Here is a 25465-nt window from a genome sequence, read left to right on the forward strand (position 1 = left end):
CTTGGGTCCTCCTCCTCCTCCTCCTCCTCCCGAGCTTCCTCTGCCGGCGCAGCTGCTGCTGGCAGGGCCTCCTCGGCCTCCCTGACTGTCGGCCGCTCTCCGGGTCGCTGCTGCTGCAGCTGAGGCGTCGCCGCCGCCGTGCTGCTGCCGCTGGCGACTCGGGACCCCCGAGCTCCGCTCCAAGCCCAAGTATACCTAAATATACCTATAACCCGTCCTTCGTTGCTCCACCGGTTATAAGTATATGCTGCTGATGCTGTCCCCCTCTTTGCCAAACCTTATGCTGACGGTATATAAATATGTTGTCGCTGCTGGTGGTGCTCCCCTGATGCCCAATTTTCCGTTTTGTCTGTCAATGAGAAGACGCTCACGGCTAAGATGACTATACGCCGTTTAAGCTATACAGGGATTATGTGTGTGTGTGTGTGTGGGTGGGGAAGAAGAGAAGAACCCCTTCGTTAGTCGCGCCCTGATGCTTTGGCCTATCACCGGCTTTGCGTTAATTGCCGGGATGCGCGTGCGGCAAGCATATTATTGGGTTATTGGTACATAAGTAAATACATCACTTGTTATACTCGCGTTTGGGCGCACTTTTACTTTTGGACTGTTGGGTATATCGAGGGGGAGGGGGGGGGCTCGTTATTTCGCTGTTAGCGAAACGTAGCGGTGCTCGCTTTTCATTAGCCCTTTCTCGCTCGGCCCCGGGTTACTTTTCAATTTGGAGGGCAAACCAACCCACGCGAGGGAGGGGGGCGAAAACTTTTTCGCGTCGGCTGCCCCCCTCGATGGAAATGAGGAAAAATTAAAGCCCGCGTTACATCTCCCAGCAACGGGGTGCAAAGTACGCAACTCGTTTGTGTATTGTCAATTTGGAAAATCCTCTCTAATTTCTTTACCATTAACTGCAGAATGTGTTCTTGCAGTCAGGTGAAAAATGTCTCTCGTGTCTTCTCAAAGGTGCCTGTATACTCATGCGAACCGAAAAACATTTTTCTTTTTTTTTTTTTATAACAACTTTGTCAACGATACAATGGTATATATATATTTGAGAGCATTATTCACCTCAATGTTACCTTGCCTTCGACAGGAAATAAAACAGTTTGAGGCTAATAAATAAAAGTGGTGTAAAAATATAGTATGAATTTTCGGAAAATAAAGTATTTTTTTACGTATACATGTTTTTGAAATTTCGTCGTAAGAGTTGTACAACATATTAGTATGTCCAAAATTTAAAATCTTCATGTAAGTCAGAAAAAAAAAATTGACTCCATTGCTTCTGACGCGTTCTTTTCTTATACAGGTGAATTAAATTTTAAATAACTAAACACCTCCCTACGGGCCCATTAATTTTTTTTATTTTTCGACTTTCTTAAGTAGATTGATGACGATCGGTCGTGTCACGACGTTAATCCTTTCAATCACCCTTCAAATTATTTTTACCGCGATATAATAAAGACTTTGGTTATTAAAAAATCTCTATTTTTTCCAAAGTTGCTGAAAATTCCCATTTTTCAAGTTAGAGCTTTTTCCGAAAAAAAAAACTTGTAAATTTTATATGAGAAACTACAGGCACCTCTTGAATTACACGAAAAAAATTTCTTTTTTTTTTTTACTAAACAATTCTTCGAGTTGAATAAGTACTACTTTAACAACAACAAAAACGAGGCAGAGTAGTTCAAGAGCGCGCGAGCGAGTGACCTAATTACGGAACCTTTTAAAAAATTCGTACATCGTAAAAAAAAAAAAAGTCTCTTTCAGAGAGAAGCCCATACGCGCGCTCTGGAATATCCAGCTTTTATGTTCCGGACAAAACAAAAACGCGCCGTACGTATATAATATACGAGCAGCTACGAATGGGATCAAGTGAGAGAAGAAAATGAAGAAAAAGGTTTTCACTCCGAAAAATGTTTAAGAGCAGTTAGTTACAAGTATACCAGTTCAGCTTGCAAAACATCTTGTGTTATATATCTGCCCCTCGGATGTCCGAAATTCACATTGTTTTATGTATATAAAGGTCCTGCATCAAAAAAAGCGTAATTTGAAGAGATATTATTCGCGAGAGGGGGAGGAAGGCGTCGTTAAAAAAATACACCCGAGTGCATGGACGGGCAAATCTGAAAAGCTAGAAAACCCACTTTTATCTCCCTTATAGCTCACTCGCATGCGCCGCTCTTTCTCTGGCCCATTATTTATTGAGAGGACGAGGAGAAATTGAGATGTCAGATATGGGCGTGTATTATTTATCGCTGCTCGGCTTTTGCGCTGTATTATATATATAACATACACAGCAAGTATATATTTATATACGTGTATATGCCCAACACGACTACCACGCGCTGTGTACACCGAGAGAGAGTAGTAAATTGTGGGAGGGGAGACTGGGAATTAACGGCGAAATCATCTAAATTCAGGAGGTACACGAGGCTTTTCTTTTTCGTGTACGTGTATAAGCATGTAAGTATATTATCATGCACGCCCGAGGGAGACGTATCGGCGGCGATGGCGATAAGTACACTGCGGCTGCCGCTTGTAAACAGTTTTTACAATACATATTTGTCTCTCGTCTGACGCTCCCTCGACAAACACGCGCTTGTTTATCCCCCGCGTGAATTCTCATACACATAATATATTTATGTTTTCGTTAAATTTCCATACTCGTGACTTACACCGTAAGATGCCATTACGGGATCATCATCCAATCTGGCCTTATTGTTTTTCAACGATCAAATAGACCCGAAGCCAATACTTAATAATCTGTTTATTGCAAAAAGGTTGGTTTTTTCCTTCCTTCGAGCAACAAAAACGTATGCAGCAAAAGGGAAGAAAAATTGTAGATGTAAAAAAATCGGAATGTTTGTTCCTCGTGTTTGGCGCACCGAACGGAAGCTCCGCCCCGTCGGGTCGGATATTTTCACGGGTAAGTAATTCGACGCTGCCGCGGCGGCGGGGAAGAAAAATTTCAGCGCTGCAACCCGACCCGGCCGTCAAATCCAAAGCAAGCGGGATCGCATTCGCGTCTGTGCGTGGGTTATTCTCCTTCGGCGGCCGAGACGAGAGTATAACAGGAGAGGGAAAAAAAGTGCGCACCTTCTTCGCAGTGATTGATACAGCGGATTGAGTTTACGTGCCAAAGTAAAGGGGAGCCCGAAGCGTCGTGTGCGTGTGTGTGTATGAGTTACGCCAAGAGATGCACTTACCAAGAAACGAGCAGCATTTTGAGTGCCAGGCTATACAGTTGAAGCGCCGGCCGGCCGATCTGGTTCAGAGAGAAATCTGCAACGGACAAAAAAAAATAAGGCATCAGTCGATAATGTACATTTAAGACGTTATGTTGGTCAAAATGTTTAGACATATATCCCTGATATTCTTCATTTTCTCTCTTCGATCAAAGCGAACGATCTCGCCTCCTAATATCGAATAATTATTTATATTCGGGATTCATATGATTGAATCGACCGGCATTTCATTTCAGTGTACATATACGTCACCTATAGGTAATGTATAAATAAAGGGGGGGGAGAGGAGGAGGAGGTGGTGGTTTTTAAAACATTTTCCATGTCGACCTATATATACACTATATGACAATATAATTGTATGCTATATACTGCATCCTCGACAGGTGTTGTACGCGAGGTAAAGAAATATTCGAGCTGTTTCATGTATAATATATATAATACTGTATCATGACGTATGAAAGCAAGCAGTAAGTGACGGTACGCTATATACATAACATTTTCTCCCTTACGAGTATAAACAAACGCTTATGGGCTCGCGTAGCGTAAGTATACTTTTTACTAACGAGAAACAGGAGGAAAAAATTAAAAGCCTCCAGACGACGATAAAGTCGATGGAGGAAAGAAAAGAGAGAGAAATATATGGAGAGCGGAAGAAGAGAGGAAGAAAAGACAGGGGGGGAAAAAAAAGAAATGGGCAACACGGAGGAGGAAAGCGTCCTTGCGGGAGTTGTAATCAGTTTAGCTTCGCGCCTCGGCGTGTTTAACGTGGCACTAGGCAGAGCCATTCTTCCAGCTTTCCACGAGCAAGAAAAATCTCTCGAGTTCGGGAGGGTGGCCGCGAGATAACGAGCAAGCAGAGCACCCATATATATGTGCACGGCATGGATGGATAGCGGGAGTGTGTACATATTATACACGCAGAAAAGAATTACAGGAATTTTTACCGTAAAAGCAACGGTAATCCTGTGATAATGTGTCATTACGTAAATTTTTACCGTAGATGTTCATGAATTTTTACCGCAGTTTACGGTAATATTTATGGTAACTGTAAAATCTATCCAAAATTCACTATAATTTTTACCCGTTGCTTTTACGGTAAAAATTCCTGTAATTTTTTTCTGCGTGTAGGTATAATCCCGGGGGTTACCTCGATTTGGCTGATGCTTTAACTGTGACGTTGTACCACCACCTACATATTCGGGGGTATACTTAATAATGCAGGGGAATGGCACGGGCGCACACTTAAAGGTGTCCGACAATAGGATCTACACACACACACATAAGTAGGTATATCTACCGCCTATGCGCAAAAGGGAGAGCCGAATCGCGGTACGCCCGCCGTCTACTTGGGGTATATATAGTATACCTACTCTGATGTCTATGGGAAGAGAAAAGCGATGGCGGTGTCGGCGGAGTCGACGGGGACGAATAAGTGGCGAGGCTTATCGAGTAGTTTCTATATGTATACATTCTACACGCATATAGCTGCTGCTGTAAGATAGAAGTGGTGGCGCAAAGAGCCGGGGGTGGTTTGCTTTTTATGCTGAGAGAGTTCAAATAGGTGATCTATGTATTATGAAGTAAAATGTAAATGTAAATTCAGTTGTATAACTTTTTTAATGCAATGATGATTTATACCAAACAATTTATTTACTTTATACCATAGAATTTATTTAGTACAGAGAATTGAAAAAAAAAAAATTGTACTTTTGCACCGTGTGTTTGAAATATTTTTCTCGATTTTTCTTACATTCTGTTGGAATTTATTTAAATAATCCCAAGTTCCCACTTGTAGCAGTTAGGTAGATAATTGCTCTTTTAGAAAATTATAGGTATGTGTACATAAATATGTATAATGAAAAGCATTAGGATTGTACTCTTTTTTGAAACAACATAAATTATTGTAATGAGCATATATTTTTACACCACCGTATGACTTACTTGTGAGGCACGACTTGTACTTACAGGGGTGGGTACTGAAAATGTGTGTCCGCCCATACATGAATGAACAAAAATCAATAATAGCCTCGCCTCTGTATACCTATACTCCTATACTTGTATTCTCTCACACGTGTATATACGTGTACACAACACTTTGCAAGCGCAACTCCGACGCTGTACACTTATATTCCATACGAAACTTTTCCCTTGTCCCATCCCTCTCTCTGTACGTATATATATATATATATATATATATATATATATATATATATATACACTCACTGCAGAGTGCAATGTGTTACTCTATACTCTACCTATATGTACTTATGTAGCCGTGTTCCGCTTTTCCGAATGTTTCTTTCTCTTTTTCTCCACGTCTCTTGTATAATATATAGGTATACACTTATACAAACCTACGCGTACTTTTATATAGGTACGATGCTAATGGAGTAAAAGTATAGGTACTTGCACGGGTAGGTCTGTATAAATGTATACCTATACAGCCTCCAACCTTCAACCCGCTTCAACCCTTTTTCTTTCCCGTCTGTCCTATACACCCTATATATAAATTTACACTTTCCCGACGTTTAAGTTGCCTCCATGCAGAGAGAGAAAGAGAGAAGTGTATATACTTTGTCTTTGCCGTCGCCGCAGCCGCAGCTACATACCTTGCGCCGACTTTCGGGTGTTTTCCAGCATGCTTTTTTTTTTTCTCTGCTTGCAAGTGTAAAATACCCATACAACTTTCTCCCCCCTTGCGCTTGTTGCGAAAATTAAACTTTTATCAAGGACAGGAAGGGGTAATGCGGTAAACGCGTTTGATCTCGACAACAACTGCACGCCACTCGATCTCTCTCCGTGTACATTTTCACCTGGGAGCAGCAAATTTATCTTGTTTTAAAAGTGCGAGCTCTGCTCTATACAATCATGACTCATAATTTTTCACCCATCCGGTATGGTCATTTGAAAACTAAAAACGCTGTATAAAACAAATACATATTGTATATATATAGTAACTATACTTGACACTTTTTTTGTTTTTTTTTTTTTTTGTTTTGTGCCCTCTCTAAACTCAATTAGAATGCCTATTACACTAAATGTCTTGGTCGTGAAATGCGAGTTCATATTTAATAAATTTTCAACGAGCAAGTAATCGAGATATAATTTCGGTTGTGCGCGATCCACTGGTATTATACACACCCGAGATGCATGGACATGTACTTCAGGCGGTCGTGATTCGAGGGACGAAACTCAAGCAATATATAATACTTGTTCTGAAAACCACAATGAAAAAGACAAGAGTGATTTGTCAAGCCAGTAGTGTGTGTGTGTGTGTGTTTGTATGAGCGCAATTGGCGCGAGAGGGCGACAAGGATGTAGGTGTGTATATACATATAATATTATCACGGCACGCGCCGCTCTGATCGATATCTTAATCGCCGGAGCCGCGCATGCAAAATGTAATTTGAAATAAAGCCCTTGCGCCGTACATATATACCTACACACATGTATCCCTTATCTCGGATCCGTGACATCTTTGCGAGCCGCAATCGAAATTTACATATATATATTTCAGGGAAGGAAGCGCTGGCTTTCCCCTCCCCCCTCAATCTTCCTCGATCGATAATACCAGCAGTATGTATATACATACCTTGGTGTATATATATATATGTATCTCTGTCGAGCTTGGAGTTATCTCCGGAGCGATCATCGCTACTATACTATAGCTATACCACTTTACTTTGGTGTAGCAGCGTCCAATTAAACGGTATGTGTATATATATATATACGAGTGGATCACGCGCAGTTCAAGAAAACCAATTTAAATAACAAAAATTCCTCCAACTCCTCGCCCCGTTCGATCCGTTGCCATTAACCATACATCGGCATTCGGTAGCTCGGTTGGTAAACGTGACGATGGTGTACAACTGACGCCTTGCCGAGCAATTTTCGCTCTTTCAGCGCGACGGAAAGAGCAAGCAGCTCTGAAATCTTGGGCTGAACAAAAAAAAAAAAGCAAAAAAAAGCAAAAAAAAGCAAAAAAGGAAGCAAAACCTCTCGAGAGACATCGAGCCAGCTCGACTGAGGGTGTATGTATATACATATATGTATACAAGTGATAGCGAGAGCCGGTTACTATGTATACCATCACCGTCGCCGAGCTAAAAAACAAGGGGGAGGAGAGAGGAAAAGAAGGAGCAAGCTCGCGTGGAGAGCAAAAGACTATATTTATGTATACCGAGGAAAAAAAGAAAGGAGAGGGAGAAAAGCGCGCACGTCGTGTACAACTACGGCGACGACCACCCCCTTTGGAACCCTGGAGAAAAAGAGAGAGTCGAGAGCTAGGCTCCCTTCCTCCTCCTCCTCCTGCTTGCCTTTATTATCGACACGCGCGCGCGCTTGACTCTGCCTCCTACACTCTCTCTCTCTCTCGAGGAATATATAGAAAGCAAAGCAAAACGAGCGAGCAGGGGACGGCCGACGACGCTGGCTATATAGGGCGACGCGGCTTTGAAAGCGTGCAGGAGGTGGTGGTGCGTAAGTGTTGGGTCTTGCATGGATGAGACGCACGTACAGAAAAAAGTGGTGGTATATACCCAATGGGTGTACATGCAGAGCACTTGCACGTGCACCGGGGCGCGAGAAAGGTGTACAACCCAAGTTACAAGAGTGCAGCATATATACATATATATATATGTATATAATATCCACCATGTACGTAGCTCGACACTTTCCTTTTCTTTGGACCTACTATACACGTATACCTACCTATGTTACTTATATATACATATATAATATACAGCAGTAGCCTGAGCCGCCTGTATTATACTGCGGACTTACACATATATATTTAAATTATATTAATACATATATAAATATACACGTCGCGTAACTGTAAAGTATGCTTTAAGTCTCGTGTAAGTAGTAACGGCAACGAGTGCTCGGACCTTCTTCTATATATAATGATACATGTGTTTGTAGACACGTGGATGGAGGCCCTTGCCCCCTTCTACTCCTGCAGCCCCTGTATTCGCCTCTTCTGGTCTCCCCCCCCCAGACCCTTCTCCGCTACCCTTGTACCGTTGTGTGTATGTGTATGTGTAGCACGCGCAGGCAGTGTCTTTTATTATTATTTTGATCGGCGCGACGGCGCGTGTCGTGAAAGGAACTGCTGCAGGTGCGCAGGGTCTTGAGAAGAGCGTCGACCCCCTTTTCCCCGGATGTATTGTATTGTATTGTACACCAAACACCGTGTTCTCACTCTCACTCTCTTGTGGGGTGGTGGCCCTGATGGGACGCTCCTTGAAATTCGTCGCATCAGGAAGGAAGGACCGTTGCTATTTTTGCAGCATCAGCGAGTGTGGAGTGATGCCGGTCGTTGCTGCTGTCGCCTCTATATATATATTATTAAACAATGCCACCCGCGAGATACCAGAGCAACGTAATATTATTATTATTATTATTATTATGTACAGCTCTGTACGTGGTGTCTATGCATGTATACCTAACTTGCGAGCGCGCGAATAATTGTTTCAACCACAATGTCATGTATTTTTTTTTTTAGGGTGACTGGTTTGCAAGAAGGAAAAAGGGTGTCTCATCGTGGTTCTTCTGGCTGTGCTAATGATTATGTGCTATATTTTATATGGAACGACATTTCGCCGTACGGGGATAATAATAAATAATAGTAGGGTACATTCTGTTCCGCCGCTGCTCTATATAGTACCCGGTACGGTATACTTATATAATAATATACACACCCACCGGCAAGTGACGGTTATTCGACGTCAACGTATCAGTTTTCGATACACAGGCCTGTATTTATATATATATATATCGTTTCAAGGCCGCTGCAGATCCACCATTCAAACCAGCTAAGCGCTTAAATAATAAAGTTGCATATGACTTAGAAAAAATAATAACAAACAAGCAGATTCAAGTACCACTACTGAAAATTATTGAATTGAATGCCACTTTAACTACTCTAGGCTCAAATGATTCCTTTTTTTTGTAGAAAAGAAAAAACACACATACAAAAACTCGTCACTTTTGTTTAAATAAAGTTAAATTAATAACCGATAGGTGGTCTCACTATCTCTGACTCACAACGTAGCAAACTACTTGTGCGATGCCCGACACACGTCTTAAGATAAACATCTCCGAGGAGACTTCCACTATAAATTTATTTCACGTCAATCCCGAAAAAGCAGTTATATTATTGTTAAAATCCTTCAGACAGCATTAAATGGCCAAATGAGCAAAGATGCATACCCTAACTCGTTGTTCACGATGTTCACTCTTGGACTTACAAATTAATACTGAGATGATAAATAAACGGTTTAGATGAATTCTTTAACAATGCGGTATAAGTATGTTTACAATAACACACTTGAAGTATGTAATATTTATACGTGCGTTATAAGTACGTGTGTTTTACAACATACTTTAAATGCATTTGATAATGCACACGGATAACGAATGTAAAATTATATGTCAGAAATGCATCATTGTAATAAAACACACTAATGCGTGTTGCTTTAACACTTTTAAATTGCTTTTAAAATATAACGCACCTATGGGTGTTAAAAAAAACACGCTATATATGTGTAATTAAACACATTTAGATTTACAGTGTGCATACAATATTATGATACTCGGCTTATGCGTCGCTATCGCGTCAATGCTATGTGCTGTTTGGATTTTGATTGGTGGTGGTGGTGATGATGATGATGATGATGGTTATTGTGATGCTATGCAAAGCGTACACACATCATATCGCATCATATCGTTGTAATTTGATTTGATTGCAAATTTTCATAAACAACGCGCGGCGCTGATTAAACTTCGTGTTGACATACAAATACACACTTAGATCCTCTGCACAAACACACATATAAGTAAAAATGTATAGATACCTGCAGTAAAGTTTACTATAACTTCTCTTGATGTTTAGGTTACGATTATGCACGTTATCTAATAATATGGATTATACGTTCGAAGGTGGTCGTTTAATTGTACGTATAAGTATATGGCATATGTGTATTGCTATACACTTATATTATTAAATTATCATCATTAAGTCAAATCGAGTGTCAAATTATACGTCAAAATCAAACTGAATAGCCTGTAATGTAGTTATGAAAGTATCGGCATTTAGTGATGCAACGTTATAATGCTGTTATACAACAAAATAATAATAATACTATAAGGTATATAGGTGTAGATTATCACATATTATAGGCGCGTCAGTAGATACAGCCAGACACGCTCGGACGGGCTCATGAATTTTTATTTAGCAGCCTCTTGAATTTAATTTCCACGCAATTCAATGCCCATTGAAAGGCGGATGAGGGAACGGGGCGTTTGAATAAAACACACACACGAGAGAGAGAGAGAGAGAGTCGAGGTCGGGAAGCGCAGAGTTACACACGATGCTGTAACGTAATTACGAGGCTCCATCTACTCGGGGGTCAGCAGAAAGGGGAAGCCGGCCCGAATGTCAAAGGGTTGCTTAGGGGGCGTGTCATGATGAATTCATAACTTTTTGGGCCGAAAATTACTTTTGCTAGCAGCTCTTCGAGTGGAGATCGATTCCCCGTCCAACCAAAGAGAGAATTGCTCTCTCTCCCCCACCTTTTTCCCCTTCGATCTCCAAGCCCCGGTTTATTTTGCCATATAGGTACAGTGACGGTATTGGTGGGCGCGATGCGTTTGTATATAGGTATAGGTAAGCTCGCCCGGCTAATTCGTTTATAAGCGTAACAGCCGTAACTAAAATAATAATCTGCAGCGCCGTGACATACTTCCAGCAGCAGAGGGTACGACGAGATAAATATGAGCTGCTGTGGGGGGGGGGAGGGGGCGAAACTCGAAAGTTGGCTCCGTGCGGAAACATGTACGTGTATAAAAATATAGCTTTGTCGCCCCCTCCTTCTCCTGAATCATCTCTGGGACATACCCTAAATAACTCAGTTAACCGTAACGAGAAGATGTACAGCCTTCCTACCACCACCCCGTTGCGGCAAAAATCGACGGTACAAAAACTTTTGCCGCTTTCCGTCGGCGGGCTCTATCCGGGAAAATTTCGCAGCATCTGTTTCCCGCATTGCCGTGTGCATGTGTTGGGTGTATATATATATATTATAATGTATATCTGCACGTTAAGGTTTATATAGAGATACAATATAGGGTAGGTGTACGACGCGAGAGCAGAACGACGACGTCGACGAAAGGGAAGAAAAGAGAGACGGGCGGCAAGCCAAGTTTCGCGCGCACATTACCCGAAAATCCATAAGCCACCACCTCCCCCTCCCACCCCCGCAACTCTCTTCTTCTTCGTCTATCCCTGCAGTGGTGACGAAGAACAACACTGCCGTGTATATATATATATATATATATATATGTAGCGGAGAATTTCCCGGACACGGGGAGGAGGAGCGCCGGTACAGTTGCCAAAGCCCACCAGGAGCCGCTGCCTCCTCAGCCAGTACGATTGCGCGCAAGCGTGCGCCGGAAAACTTATCCCGGAACCGCGGGGCCGGGGCGCCAGGACTCTGTATCCGCAGCGTCTGTATATTATACGCTCGCCAGACCCCACTGTAATGTATATCCCACCCCCCTCTTGGCCACACACACGCACAAGCACACAAATATATAATCGAGCGATTTCGCCAAAATTTTCTTCTTTTTCGAGGCAGGCGTCCAGAAATATAAGGAAACTCTAGGAGGTTGTCCACTGGTGAATTGATTGAGGAGGGGATAAAGTTTTTTTTTTTTTTTTTTTTTTGTTGCCTTTGAAAAAGAACGAAATTGACCAATTTTTTGGGGCTAACAAGTTATACATATTATACGTTATTCAGATGGAATACGTTTACTCACTTGCTGTTTTAGTTGCTCTTTACGCGGTTAAAAATTTCCCTCTTTGTGCTCCCTTGGGGAGGTACTGCTGATTCTGCAATTTTTTTTTTTTTTTTTTTTCAAAGAAACTTCTTTTCCGCTCCGCATTTAAGCGATGGTATATGTATATACCACCACCGCGGGGAGAGGGACGCTCGCTACATTATACTATACGATGATTCCCAGAGCCGGGCAACTCGTTTTAGTGTGTGTGTGTTGCGACTAATGGCGCCGCTCTTCTTCTCCCCGAAAATGATCAATAACCTGCTGCTTCCTGCACTAGCTATTACACTAACCTAAATCAGTTTGCTCGAAAATTCAACTGCCATTCGGATCATCCTTTGTGTCACGCACACACTAGATTCATCGAGCAATCACACGTGATCATATATAGGGGTATACTATATAGTGGGTGCTATTTTGGGTTTGAAAGAACAGGGAGGAAAAGCGTCTCGTTTGCAATAGTAATACGTCCACGTGCGAGTAACCCAAATTTCCAGTGGCACATTTTAGAGCAAAAAACAACTCGTCTAAAAGTGCAAAAAAAAAAAACAAAAAGCACATGGAAGAGAAAGGGTGAGGTCTTACAGCTTTAAAGGCTCATAGTCACGCGAACCTCCCCCTACTAAGTATACATATTATATAAACCCGCCGATGATGCATCTTTTGCACAGTGTGATGCTGCTGTATAAACACTGTTGCTTCGTCACGTGTGCTACGATCACTATACATTATATGTGTATGACCCCCTATACTATATAGCTGCGGCCGCTCATGTGTGCAAACAGCTTCTATTTTTTTCCCTCTTTCTCACCCCCCCCCTCCCACGTGTTTCAGAGCCTACTGTCTGTACCACTCTCATTTTCTTTTTTTTTGTTCCTCCTGTTCCAGGTAACTTGCTTCTTTTACCATCGGACTACGATGTACATATGTGTATAGATGCTCTGCAGCAGATATTAAAGTATACAGCTGTACGCGTTGATACAAGTTGCAATCCGCGAGAGTGTGATTGATGGATTGGCAAGGGTCGTGTGTGTGTATAGTGACGCACGTTCGCGCAGGTGGTGGTAATGGATGTATACATGTATATGATGCGTGCGAGAGGATGTAGCGCATCGTCGCTCCTGAATGACGGGAAGCGCGGCCACCTTTCGTTAATTTAATTTACGCGAGTGCTTTTCACGATTGTCGGCCATCGAGACGCACGCGAGAGCTGTACGTAAGTAACTGACACGGCTCTTTTTTTTTTTTTTTTCTTTCCTTCTTTTTCTCACCACGTTGTTGACAATTAGCGAGATGAGTGTCGTACGACCACGGTGTTGCTCCAGCGTTTCGAAATCCATTCATTCAAATTTTAATTAAAAATTTTCCTCTCGCGTGTGCCGAGCGAGCCGACCTGCGTGAAGGTAATTATTCGGAGCTCGTTTTTTTTTTTTTTTAGGCGATGATTTTTTACATTTTAATTGGCTCGAAGATCAACAGCGAGCTCATCGTGACAGGAAATTTCAATGGGCCGAGCAAAAAAAAGGTGGAGCTGAAAGCTGTGTGTATCTTTTTTTTAGAGGGAAAAAAGATGGTTTGTTCTTTTGAAGTGCTTCCATGGTTAATGATGGTACACAAGCAAGTGCTGCTTTACTTTGTCGTTTTTCATACTAGTGACAAGTGCACAGACATTTTAAAATAAATAGTACATATTGAATTAGGTGTACAAGTAAATTAAATAATATGAAAATGAATAAACTATTCAATCAAGTTTTTTCAAAAATTTTATTTTTAATTGCTCATTCTATAGCTATGAATCATTCTGCTGTTGGGAAAGCAACTGATAACGTTTAGGAATCTTAAAAATTATTATAATTTCGACTATTTAAATAATGGAAAAAAATGTCTAAGGATTATTAATGCTCGATTTAAAGAGTATACCGTTTGATAGATTTTTTTTCTACAAAAATATACAAGTTTTAAAAAATATGTATAAAAATGCATTAACAGAAAATTAGTGGTGTTTAAAGTTCATGGCCACATTGAATTTGGTGCTGCGGTAATTAAATATATACTTTATGATATTGTTGATAAAAGTCTAAAAACAATTTAGATAGTAGCATTTCAATCACAAGCACATATATTTTAGACACTAATGTCAACTAATGAATAAATAGATAAGTTTAAAAAAAAACGTAACATTATTCTTCCATTCAAACGCCTGACTAACGAGATACAAAAAGAATTTTAAAAAAAGTCACGCATCAAATAAAATGTATTCTGGTAAATAACGAAGTAAATAATGCTCGAGCGGGGAAGAAGAGAAAAAACGCGGAGACAAAAAAAAGCTCATTGTTAGCGTTATGAAAAATGTAGCGAGTAAACAGTAATTTTTTTCAACGGTGTCAAGTAGAGAATAAAGTTTTCCTCTCGCAGTTCTCTTGATTAAAAAAAAAAAAAAAAAAAAAAAAAAAAAAAAAAAAAAAAAAAAAAAAAGTAACTTTGCATTATGAAGATAAAAGACTCATTAGGACTTGCAAAGAAAAATGTGCAAGCAATTACGAAGGAGTGTAGTAGAAAATAACGCGATACCGTCAATTGTTCGATTAATCAAAAGATGCATCCTCATATAGATAATAATTTATCGGTGTTGATACATATTAAAATAGAAAAATGTTGAAGTAAGGAAACGGTTGACCAAGGTTTTCGGTGTTAATGCAAGACGAGCGAAAATCACGGTTGCTAAAATGAGCAGATGAGCATACACACAGCGGTAAAGCTTGAAAGTTACGTATACGTACAATAAGTATAATAATTTCTCACAACGTTTGGGATGATGTGATGGGATGCGGGGAAAAAAAAGTAAGGAGAAAACGAGGGGAAAAAATGTGTTTGAGCAAATGGGTAAGCGCGAGAAATCCAGGCGGGGGAACGGAGCAATTCGACATGCAATAAAAATGGAATCAATATCGGATTCGCCGTGAAAGGTAAATAAGGAATTCGACTCGGGAGGGATATCGTCTCGGCAGCAGTCGGTGGTGGTATACAGCCGCGGTGACGGCGGTAAAAAGAGTTAACGGCCTCTCCTTCTTACTTTTTTTTTTTTTCCAGAGAAGAGTTACACCAACTCGATAAGGCTCTATTTTTATACTTCCTCAACTTGTAGGTAATACCTACACCTACATGTTCTACACACATACCTGTACATATATGTACATATAAATGTGTGAGAGATGTCGCTCAACACCCACACTTTGGAAGTTTTTCCTCGACCGGAGAGAAAATACTTTTTCCTCCCTTTGGTGCACATGTATACATATCATGAAAGACAGCTGTCCATTTTCATTTCATCATACGTCACACTCTCGCGCGTTGTAAATCTTTCCTCGCGGGGGGGCAACGATTGTGGAGGTGTACTTGACGTGGTGCGCGATCGATCTCCTTTTTCATCGACTGGCTCGGGATAGCCCTGACTCGCAGCTTTTCCCGAGAAACTGGTAAACCAGATCATTGGCAGTTATCGAAAGAGAGATACATATTTTATATATATAGATATATGTATTATACTTACTGCCATGCAAATGCATAAGTTTACAGCTCACAAAGTTGTACGTGCAATTTATAAACATATAAAACACGTGTAAATATATATATATATATATGATAGATCGACGCTGTTTGTCCTTTTCTGTATGTATATAGATAGTAAATATATATCGAGTACAAGCATGCATCCCAATTATATAGTATAGCGGAAAGTATGCGCAAGCTGCATTTTCCGCGCCAACCGCCAAAGAGCCGTTTCTCTGCTCAAACTCTCTTTCGATTTCATTCGGCTGCCATGTATATGTATACATTAATATCATCCTCCCTTCCCCATCGCCATCCCACCAGCAGCACCACCGCTGCACGTGCACACACGCATCTATATATATATATATATATATCTGTCTCGAGGCCGTCGCATCAACCCTCGGCGGTTTTCCTCCTCCGTGGGCATATTACACACGCATCGTGTGCGCACACGTAAGTATAGGTGAATAAGCGCAAAACAACAGAGTGTACTCGCACGCGTATCCGCACTCGTCGAATTAAGAGGAAGAGGGGAGGCGAGCGAGCCACCCCCCGCGTTATTGCAACCTCGCACTTAAAATTTCTCCGGAGAGAGAGAGACGAGGGGTGGGTGGGTAGGTAACGCACGCGCTGCTACACAACAGGCATCAGGCGTACATATATATATATATATATATATCCATAATACAGTGGAGGAGGAGGAGGAGGAGGAGAAGGGGTTGTTATACACAACATCCGCAGAGGTATATCATGGCATGTGTAGGTATATAAAGCACTCGAATGTTTTGACTCTCGCGGTGGCGGCGGAAACCCCTTTCACTCCAATTAAAGTAAAACACTCGAGTGGCAGTCCTTTCGGGAGAGAGCCCCCCCCCGTTCCTTCCTTCCTTCCTCCCTACCCTATATATGTGTATTATACTCTTGGTTGCTCGCAGCAAGCAGCCCCTTCGATACGTGAATTATAAGGATGTAGCGCTGTTATATTATATTGTGCTCCCAGTCGGGCGAGGGGGATGACGCGTGTATAGTATATACTTTTTTATGTACAATGATTGTTGCAGCATCAGCAGAATCAACAACGTTTGCGAGAAGGAGGAGGAGGAGGAGGAGGGAAAAAAAATAAATAAAAGGGAAGATAGAGACGCAAGGAAGGAAAGGGAAAAGGGTGTATACGTATAGGTGGGTATAGGGTGATGGGGTTTACATATATATATATATATATATATATATATATGCGCGCATAAGCTCAGCAACAACTCGGACTTCCTGCGGCAAGTTTTCTTTCTTTATATGCGCGGACAAACACACGGCTCCTCTCTTGTGTGTGTGCACCGAGGTAACTTCTTTACGTGCATACATGTCTGATGATTGTTGTGAATTATTATACGACTAGTTGAGTGTACGTAATGGGCCGAGTGGGCCGAAGCTTAATTTCTACACAAGTTGTTGGTGTCACATCTCCTCCGTCATCGAGATGATATTATATTGCAGAAGCCAATATAAGAGGTGAAGGAGACGGGGGACTAAAAGGAGGACGAGAGAAAAAACGAAGCAAGGGGTCTTGGTGGGCATCAGTCGGGCATTTATATTATACGGGGGGGAGGGGCTGTACGGAAGAGTATGGCGAATAACAAAAAGGAGCACAGGCGTCTCGGGCGTAATATGTGAGGGGGGGGGGAGGAAGAAAAATAATGCTTATATACTTGTACGGTGCAGTCTACTGCTTATATGTGTATATATAGACTTGGGAGTGGAGATACATAAATGCCCCACCCTCGCGCACTACATGAGCATAATACCACTTGAAAAATATTACTTTATAATATTAAACTCCGAAGGCTTTTAAGCGTAAATATTATTGGAAAAAATAAAAAATCTTCTCTCTCAACCCACCAAACTGCACGAAAAAGTTTTCGATAAAGTTAATAGTTGAATAATCCTTTCGATGACTGGCAGAAGAGCTATCAACGGTGTGAGTCAACATGCTTGTGGAAAACATATACAATTAATATTTTACTTAGAAGTGATGGTGCAAAATGATCCAACAAAACGCAAAAAATATACAAAGATGGCTTTAGATCCAAAGAGTAAGTATTTTTAATGCATAGAACTTGGATATTATTATTCGTTTGATGATTATATACGATAGGGGGGTAAGTAAATGTTTGCCTTTATCTGTACAAATTATGATGGGGACACGCGCGTATCGATTTTTGGTATTCGTTTCAAACTTACAAAATAATTGTTGTATTGAAATATACTCTGTAGTGGAGAAAAATTGTATGTTTTCAAGTGGGAAGGAACCGAGATGGAAATAAAGAGGTAATATTTTAAAATATTGTTTATTTTTGACAAAAGGTAATTATGAAGAGAGACAGCGAGATTTGGTTATTTAAATATAATCGAGTCATTTAGGATTTGATGTATAAATACAATATGTACTTATGGTCCAAAAAAAGTAAAAGAACCTGTGCAATGTGCACGTGCGTATATTGGCTCTAGCTGACTGCGGCCAGAGTCCCGTCGGCAACATACAAATATAATATATTATAACACACACGCAGTAATAGCGTATACAGTATTGTAGCTGTGCAGATGATATACATATAATAATATATGCACTATAAATACATAGAGATACGCGTATCTATATGTAGGTGGAAGTTGAAAGTGATGCAGATGACGTCGGTTGGGGGTGGTAGGTGGTCGGTCGGCTGAGGGAGCGAGGGAGTACAAGCAGCAAGCACGGAAGGTATATATACATAGTATCGCCGTGCGAGCGCGCGCGCGCGCGATCAATACCGTGCCACGCCTCGGCAGCTCTCTTGTAGGTGTAGGTACCTTATAATATGTATATATATATATACCTATGGATATTTTCTCTCTCTCTCTCTCTCTTTTACCTTTGCCCACTACGACTACTCTCTTTCTATACACCACTATATACCTACTAGGTACCTGTGCCCAATGGCTATAAGAGCTCTCTTCCAACCCTCAGCCCCTTTCGTCTTCCGTACGAGTCCTCATGCGAAAATTTCACATTCCAAATCCTCTCTCTTTATCTATATCTATCTATTTTGTCGCCTACGTCACGCACTGCCCTCGTAGGTGCCTATATACCTACCTACTTTCTCTTTCGTTTTCTTCGTTCGTAGTTCGTATAATAATATTGCCTATGCTCCCAACAATCCTGTGATGATGATGATTTTATACTTGCACCAACCTACATGTATTGTATTTACACATACGACAATTCCCACTTTCCCTCCCAACGTACCTACATATTATATATATGTATATATACATTTGAGTACTGACGGGGCACACTTGGCTTGTATTGCAATTAGATCCTTTTTTTTTTTTTTTATTCAAATGATACATAATAAATACGCAAAAAATGTATACATCAGATGCGAGATCGGGTGATGTAAACGACTCGGAAAGTAATCGAATTATTTATTAACTATTCACACGTAAGTTGTTACAAAATTATACACACACGTTTGCAAGTGCCTTAAGTGAATAATAACCGCGCGCGCGACGATGGTGGTGGCGGCGGTGCGCAAAAACGATTCGAGCAACATTAATCGATCGATCGGCGAAATCACTCGGTTATTGTACAGGTACCTATATATATATATGTACACAAACTTGATTACTTTGTGGTATATAGGTATAAATTATGTATAGAATATGTATAGCTCTTTAGATTTAGGTACTTTTTTAAATTATTCATTTAAGCAGGTGTAATTTATTGTTATTATTGTTATTATTATTATTATTATTATTATTATTATAATTATGAGAGGGAAACTCGCGATAATGATGATGTTTGAGTCATACATCGTAAAACCATTAAAAAATGTACCAAGGTACCAGCCAAATCAATAACATAATTATAAAATGACAATTATTGCCACTCGACACTTGTATATAAGCTATTATCCTTCGATTCTTATGCCCGTAACCTGTAGCGCACGGAGCGGCTAATCGTCACCCGGGGATGATGCGTGGGATCTCCGCCGCAACTATAGGTGTATGTATATATGTACATCCATCGCCAACTTTACTTTGGCTCCCCTGGAGCGAATCGTTTGTAGCTATATATGCGTGTGCCCCCTTTGAGGTATCGGTACCTATACAGTGGCAGAGGAAAAAACAAAAAAAAGAAAAAAAGAGGAATCGCGAGCGCTGTCGCGGCCGACCGGCGAGATTGATCGCGCGGCTGCACATGCTGTCTGCACACCGGCGCGCATGTGTCCCTCCTCCTCCTCTGATGCTCCATTTGCGGGACATTCACGCATATATAGCTACGTATATGTATATACCTACATACCACCCACCCACCCACCAAGGCTGTATGTATGTCATTTTACATGCATCCGTGTACCTACTACACCTTACCGCGGAAAATAAAACGGTTATGTATGTGTATGTATGTGTGTATATCCTACATCCTACCTGCAACCGGTAGACGACGTTATAGGTGTGCATGTCTCGCACATATTATTCTGTCTGTTTGTCTGGCACTCTGGCGATCAATGAAAACGCGATCAACGGCAGCAGTGTCCCTATACAATATATTATTACCTATATTATGTCGTACCTGTACCTACACACACGTACGCAATTGCTGCTGCTGCAACAGTCTATATTGTATTTATAAAAGCTAACAACAACAATGAATAACTTACATAATACATATGATATAATATATTATATATCAATTGGCTGGTTACGTGTGTGAATGCCCTTTTCATTACCTGTACTTATTGGGTATACGCAGGCAAGGATTAATTTACGTGCCATGCAATCGCAGTTCGCAGTCTTTGTATACACATCTTAGGAACCACACACATTTTATGTTGGGCTAGTGAGGCGAGAAAAAAGATTCGAGAGACCGATGAGTTCTCGTATATATGTACGAGATACTTACAGATATACACACATGTAGCAAAGCAAAGGAAGCCGAGGAGAATCGGAAATAAACTTATCAATTGATCCGAACATCTGCTGGAGGTAGAAACAAGATTAGGCGTATAATATCCATCCTATACGAGCATGGTTATAGGTGCAGTGCATTTCTCTAAATCCCCCTTGTGTGTTTGTATATACATATATATTGTTCGTCCTCCATCCGATTCTCGAAGGGTTTTTTTTAACACTAAATGTATTATTTATTCTTATTCGAAATTTTTTTGCTTTTGCCCTTCGCTGTTCGCACATGGAAATACTATTATTTTTTCCCCAGTTAGCCAAATAATATGTGTGTAATGTTTAGTAACGTAAAAAATACCAATATAAATACAGTGAAACCGAGTTGTTGAGCAATTGACACGACAACAATAATAGATTTTAAAAAAAGAAGATAAATAAGAAAATACGCTTATAAATATATTTTTTTCTACTGAGGAATGTCACGTCTCAAAGAAAATGTCTCTCAAAATAATTTTTTTCTAAAACGAGCTTTTTTAAAAAAAAAAAAACTCAGTGTGTACAATTACTTTGAAAAACTATATAACGATTCATACAGTATAACTTCTTCATCTGCAGTCAATATGAAATAGCAGCGTGTGTGGAAAATCATTGTGATACGTGAAGCTCTATAAGTGATACTACTTTGACTCAATAACAGCTGATATTCTTAAATTATCGAAATAATACTGTTTTTATTACTTTATCCTTTTTTTTCACTATTAAGAGAGAAATTTTGTCATAATCAAAAATTGAAGTTTTGTGTGCAAAATTTTTAAAATGTAATTTTTAAACTTCATGAAACAGTAGATTTCGACACGTAAACATTACTATAGGGTCAGTTCATATGTCAGACAGAGTTTTTCGGAGTTTCTGATGTCGTTCCATATATTCCTATAAAATAGAGATCGCAAGTTAAAATCTAATAGTTGAAAACAAATTTTCGTACTAAAAAATTTTTTTTTCGAATTGTTAATAACAAGAAACAGACAAAAAATACTCTCAGACATTTTTCTCTAAAAAATTTTTTTAATACGTGGAGTATTAGTCAGCTATTCTCAGCGCTCTACAGCATGAAAATGTCAATTCATTGTTCCAAAAAGAAGTTTGAAGTATGCTATGTTAATAGCTTAGATCACTGTTATTCAATTATCAATAAGACCTGCACGCGCTCGCCAGTATATATATGTAAACACACACATATATATTTTACGTATGCGTCTATTAACAAGTGATAAACAAGAATCTAGATTAAAAAATGTGGATATTTGTATGCTATGAGTATTGTTATTATACGTGTAAGCGAATTTAAAACTTTTTCTGCATCAATAAATTAAAATTATAAATACTGTATAAAAAAAAAAATAAATAAAAAAAATGAAAATCACCAATAATGCAATTAAAATTTTTTTTTCTGAGATATTGTTTGTTGTTTTGCACTACCATTTTGATAATAAAAGAAATTTCGGAAAGAGAAATTGTATCATGTGTATGTTAAACGAGGTGGTATGGGAAAAATTTATTGGAATATGCGTATTTTCCAGGCATATTTTTAATTAATTTATAATTTCCCTTGGTTCTCACGGAAGTTACGATTAATTAGCAACATTGAATTTTTATTCTAATTTTAGTCTGTCATGCATTTTTAGAATTTACTTTTGATTTTTTGTATTCACTACAGCTCATTGAGGGTTGAAAAATGTGGATACTAATTCTAATGTCATTGCCACAGGTATCATTAGAAAAAAAAGGTAGTAACAAAATTGATTACGTAATTTTTATCTATGAATATCAACGAATATTTGATAATCGTTAAATTAACCCTTGAATCGTAGGTAACGTTTAATCTTATCTCGAATAAATGTTATATCCTATCTCGAAGTTTATTTAAAATCCCTTTACCCTGAAATAATTTATTTTCTCAAAAAAATTTTCCGTATGACCGTATTTCTTGATTTTTCGACAGATTCGAGATTTCTCGTTATTTCAGCAAAATTTCGTGCCAACACAAAAAAGCTTAAAAAACTTTACATGAAATCCGGAAATTTTTTTTCAAAAACTAAATTACGTTTACTTTGTACAAAATTTGAATGGATACACCTATACATCAATATCAGGCAAAACCACCATTAAATTTTTTGTACCACTTGTAATGAGCTGAATTACACCTCTCCTGTACGTGTGCGCGAGTGTAAAGGAGCGCTTGGCCCACGTAACTATCCACTAAGAATTATAGTAGCAGAGAGCGAGAGTTCGATACTCGTAAGCCCTTATTGAACCTAATTGACAAGTGTCGGTGGAGTAACTGAGACAACTATCTGCTCCAAGTGCCCTTTCTCTCTCTCCCCGCCACTACTTACTTACTCCTTACCTCGTACCTATACATAACATGTCTTATATGTTATATGGGTCCGAAGTTAAGCGGCACTGCCATTGTTATGTTTTTAAATTGATGTATACCTGTATGCATTAAGTACGTAAATCGAGTGCACCCGACCTTGTTAAGTATTTCGCATGTATGAATGCTTGCAGCTCCATGCACAGTATTAATTAAGTCCAAACTCTACGTTGTATAGCTCTCATCTCACGTAACTCCTTGGGTAAACATACATTTTTTTATGAAGTAAATTTTTTTTGTCAACGAAATGCACAAAGCATTGATTGAGTAAGTATATGCGCGTAACAGGTCGAGGATCAAGAGAAACGATGTAAAATAAGTTAGTGTACTAATATCGTGTACTTACACGTGTGTTGCTAGTTAACAACTAACAGGCGACGCCACGTCTGCTCCAAAGTGAAAAAATCGGAGCAGTAGCGTACACCTATACGGGTCCTACTTGATAACCAAACTTGAATCAATAAGCACGAGGCGCCGACTGAATAAGTACTACGCTCAACAGAAAAAAAAAAAAAAAAAAAACTGCTTGAACATTGGTCAGTCGGCGAAAGACCAATTTATTAATAACGCATTACTGGCTTTAAACTTGGACATTTACGTACATGGGTAGTAGGTAGGTACTTGCATGCTCACCTATCCACTTAATGTACGTGTGAACACTCGATATATATATATATCGACGAAATATCGGCTGATCTCAACTCCTCCTCCTCCTCACGACGCCTTTTCGTGTCGTACTTACAGCTTAAGAGTTTGAGGCTCCAATTCAAGTCTAAGCTTTTGGTACAACAGATGTATATATATATATATAAGTACAACTTGCAGGCAAGAGGAAAAGCCCGAGGATAAAGCTCCTGCCGCTTGACCACACGTGCGCTAGAGCTTACAGCTGCTTCTTTTCCACACACACACACACACACATACCATACACGAAGTATTAGGTTGTATTTCTATAGGTACGCAGGAAAACCTCCAATAAAATATTTAAGGCGACAACAAAGAGAAAGAGAAGAAAGCTTATATAGTTCGGAGAATGCAGTGGCGACGGCAGAGGTGGCGGCGGCTCGAAAAACCTCGTCTGACTCTGACCACGTTGCCGTTGGTCGCACGAGTAGGTAGGTATAGGAGGCTAGTTATTGTAGGTATATACTATTACCTAGCCAAGCTATTACTGGAAGCGACCCACGACCCACCACCTACTTAAGGTAGACGTGGAAGTGGTGGAGGGACAGTTATGTGTGAAATGCGGCGTATTACATAATTATATATATATATATATATACATTATGGACACAAAATGTAAGTAGGGAGCATAAATGTATGGGTTGGTTGTACTAGATACAAAAAACAGCAACTCACCTGCAGCCTGCAATAGCCGGCGTTGGTGGTATTGTAGCTTGGCTACAATATATAATATATAATCTGTTTTTTTTTTTTAATTTCTTATCTATCCTTTTGCGTTTGGAGTTATGTTATACGCACACGTATCTGCAGTAGTTGTAGCTACTGCTGACGGAGGTATAGATGCATAAATAAAACACTTTTAACTCACTTGCACCGAGCATAAATTAATGTAGAACGTACGCGCATGGAATATCACGGTCGTTTGCACTGATTATTTACAATTTACATGAAGACACTGTACATACTTATACACTTGCGGTTCTCATGTTGCCACTGCTAGATACTGCTTTTTTTCTTCGTCTCCTACGCTTTGCGTCTTGCACTTTGGACCGGCGACGAGAGCACCTTCCGCAGCTCTCCTTTTCGTGCGTTCGCTCAAACTACTTACTCACTCCGTTCTCTACTCCTTATAGCTGCAGAGCTAACACATTTATATTACACTTGGTTATGCACATAAAACAGGAGTTGAGGAGCACACGCCAGCATTACCAGCCTGCATACTGCACGCACTTTTTCCGCTGCAGCTGTTGTTGCTGGTGCTTCTGCTGTTCCTCTTGCTGCAGCCGTAGCTGCTTGCTCGCAATATATTCGTTGACGTCACTGCGGCACCGAGCACTACCAGCACCAGCAGCAGCCATGATATGCCTACTCTCACGGGCACGGGCACAGTAGTGTGCTAACAGCTCTTCCTCTTTTGTTATTTTATAACTGTATACTGTACTGTGATCTATACATATATAAATTTACTGTGTGGCGTGCGTTGCAGCTATGGAGCTGACGCTTTTTGGAAGGCGTAAACTGTGCAAGTCTGTTTACCAAACGATGTGGTCCGCGTCGAGAATGAAACTGTTTGCGAGAGCGTGTAGGGGGTGTATTTTCTCCGCAAAATCGCCGCCACCGCGCAACCCCCAGAGCTCACCATTATTTTTGAGAGAGAATAAGCTCGCTATCTCTCTTTTTCCTTCACAACTCTCGAAAGTCTCGAATCAGCAGTTTCGGCTCTCTCTCGACTCGACTCGCATGCGTGTTGCCGTTGGCGGTCTCGAACCTCGACTTTCAA

General features: G+C 40.2%; 1 long non-coding RNA gene across 1 annotated transcript; it reads right to left on the reverse strand.

The window, feature by feature from the left end:
- Positions 1 to 21: 21 nt before the first annotated feature.
- LOC106643656 (uncharacterized) lies at positions 22 to 25275 on the reverse strand. Its single transcript, XR_001339110.2, has 3 exons — positions 24361 to 25275; positions 3198 to 3273; positions 22 to 349 (listed from the first exon to the last, which is right to left on the reverse strand). It is a non-coding gene; the product is annotated as an uncharacterized LOC106643656 (long non-coding RNA).
- Positions 25276 to 25465: the final 190 nt, after the last annotated feature.

This window comes from Copidosoma floridanum, unplaced genomic scaffold (assembly GCF_036245765.1).
Source record: "Copidosoma floridanum isolate Cflo_tuat_1 unplaced genomic scaffold, Cflo_Japanese_pri ptg000019l, whole genome shotgun sequence".
NCBI lineage: Eukaryota > Metazoa > Arthropoda > Insecta > Hymenoptera > Encyrtidae > Copidosoma > Copidosoma floridanum.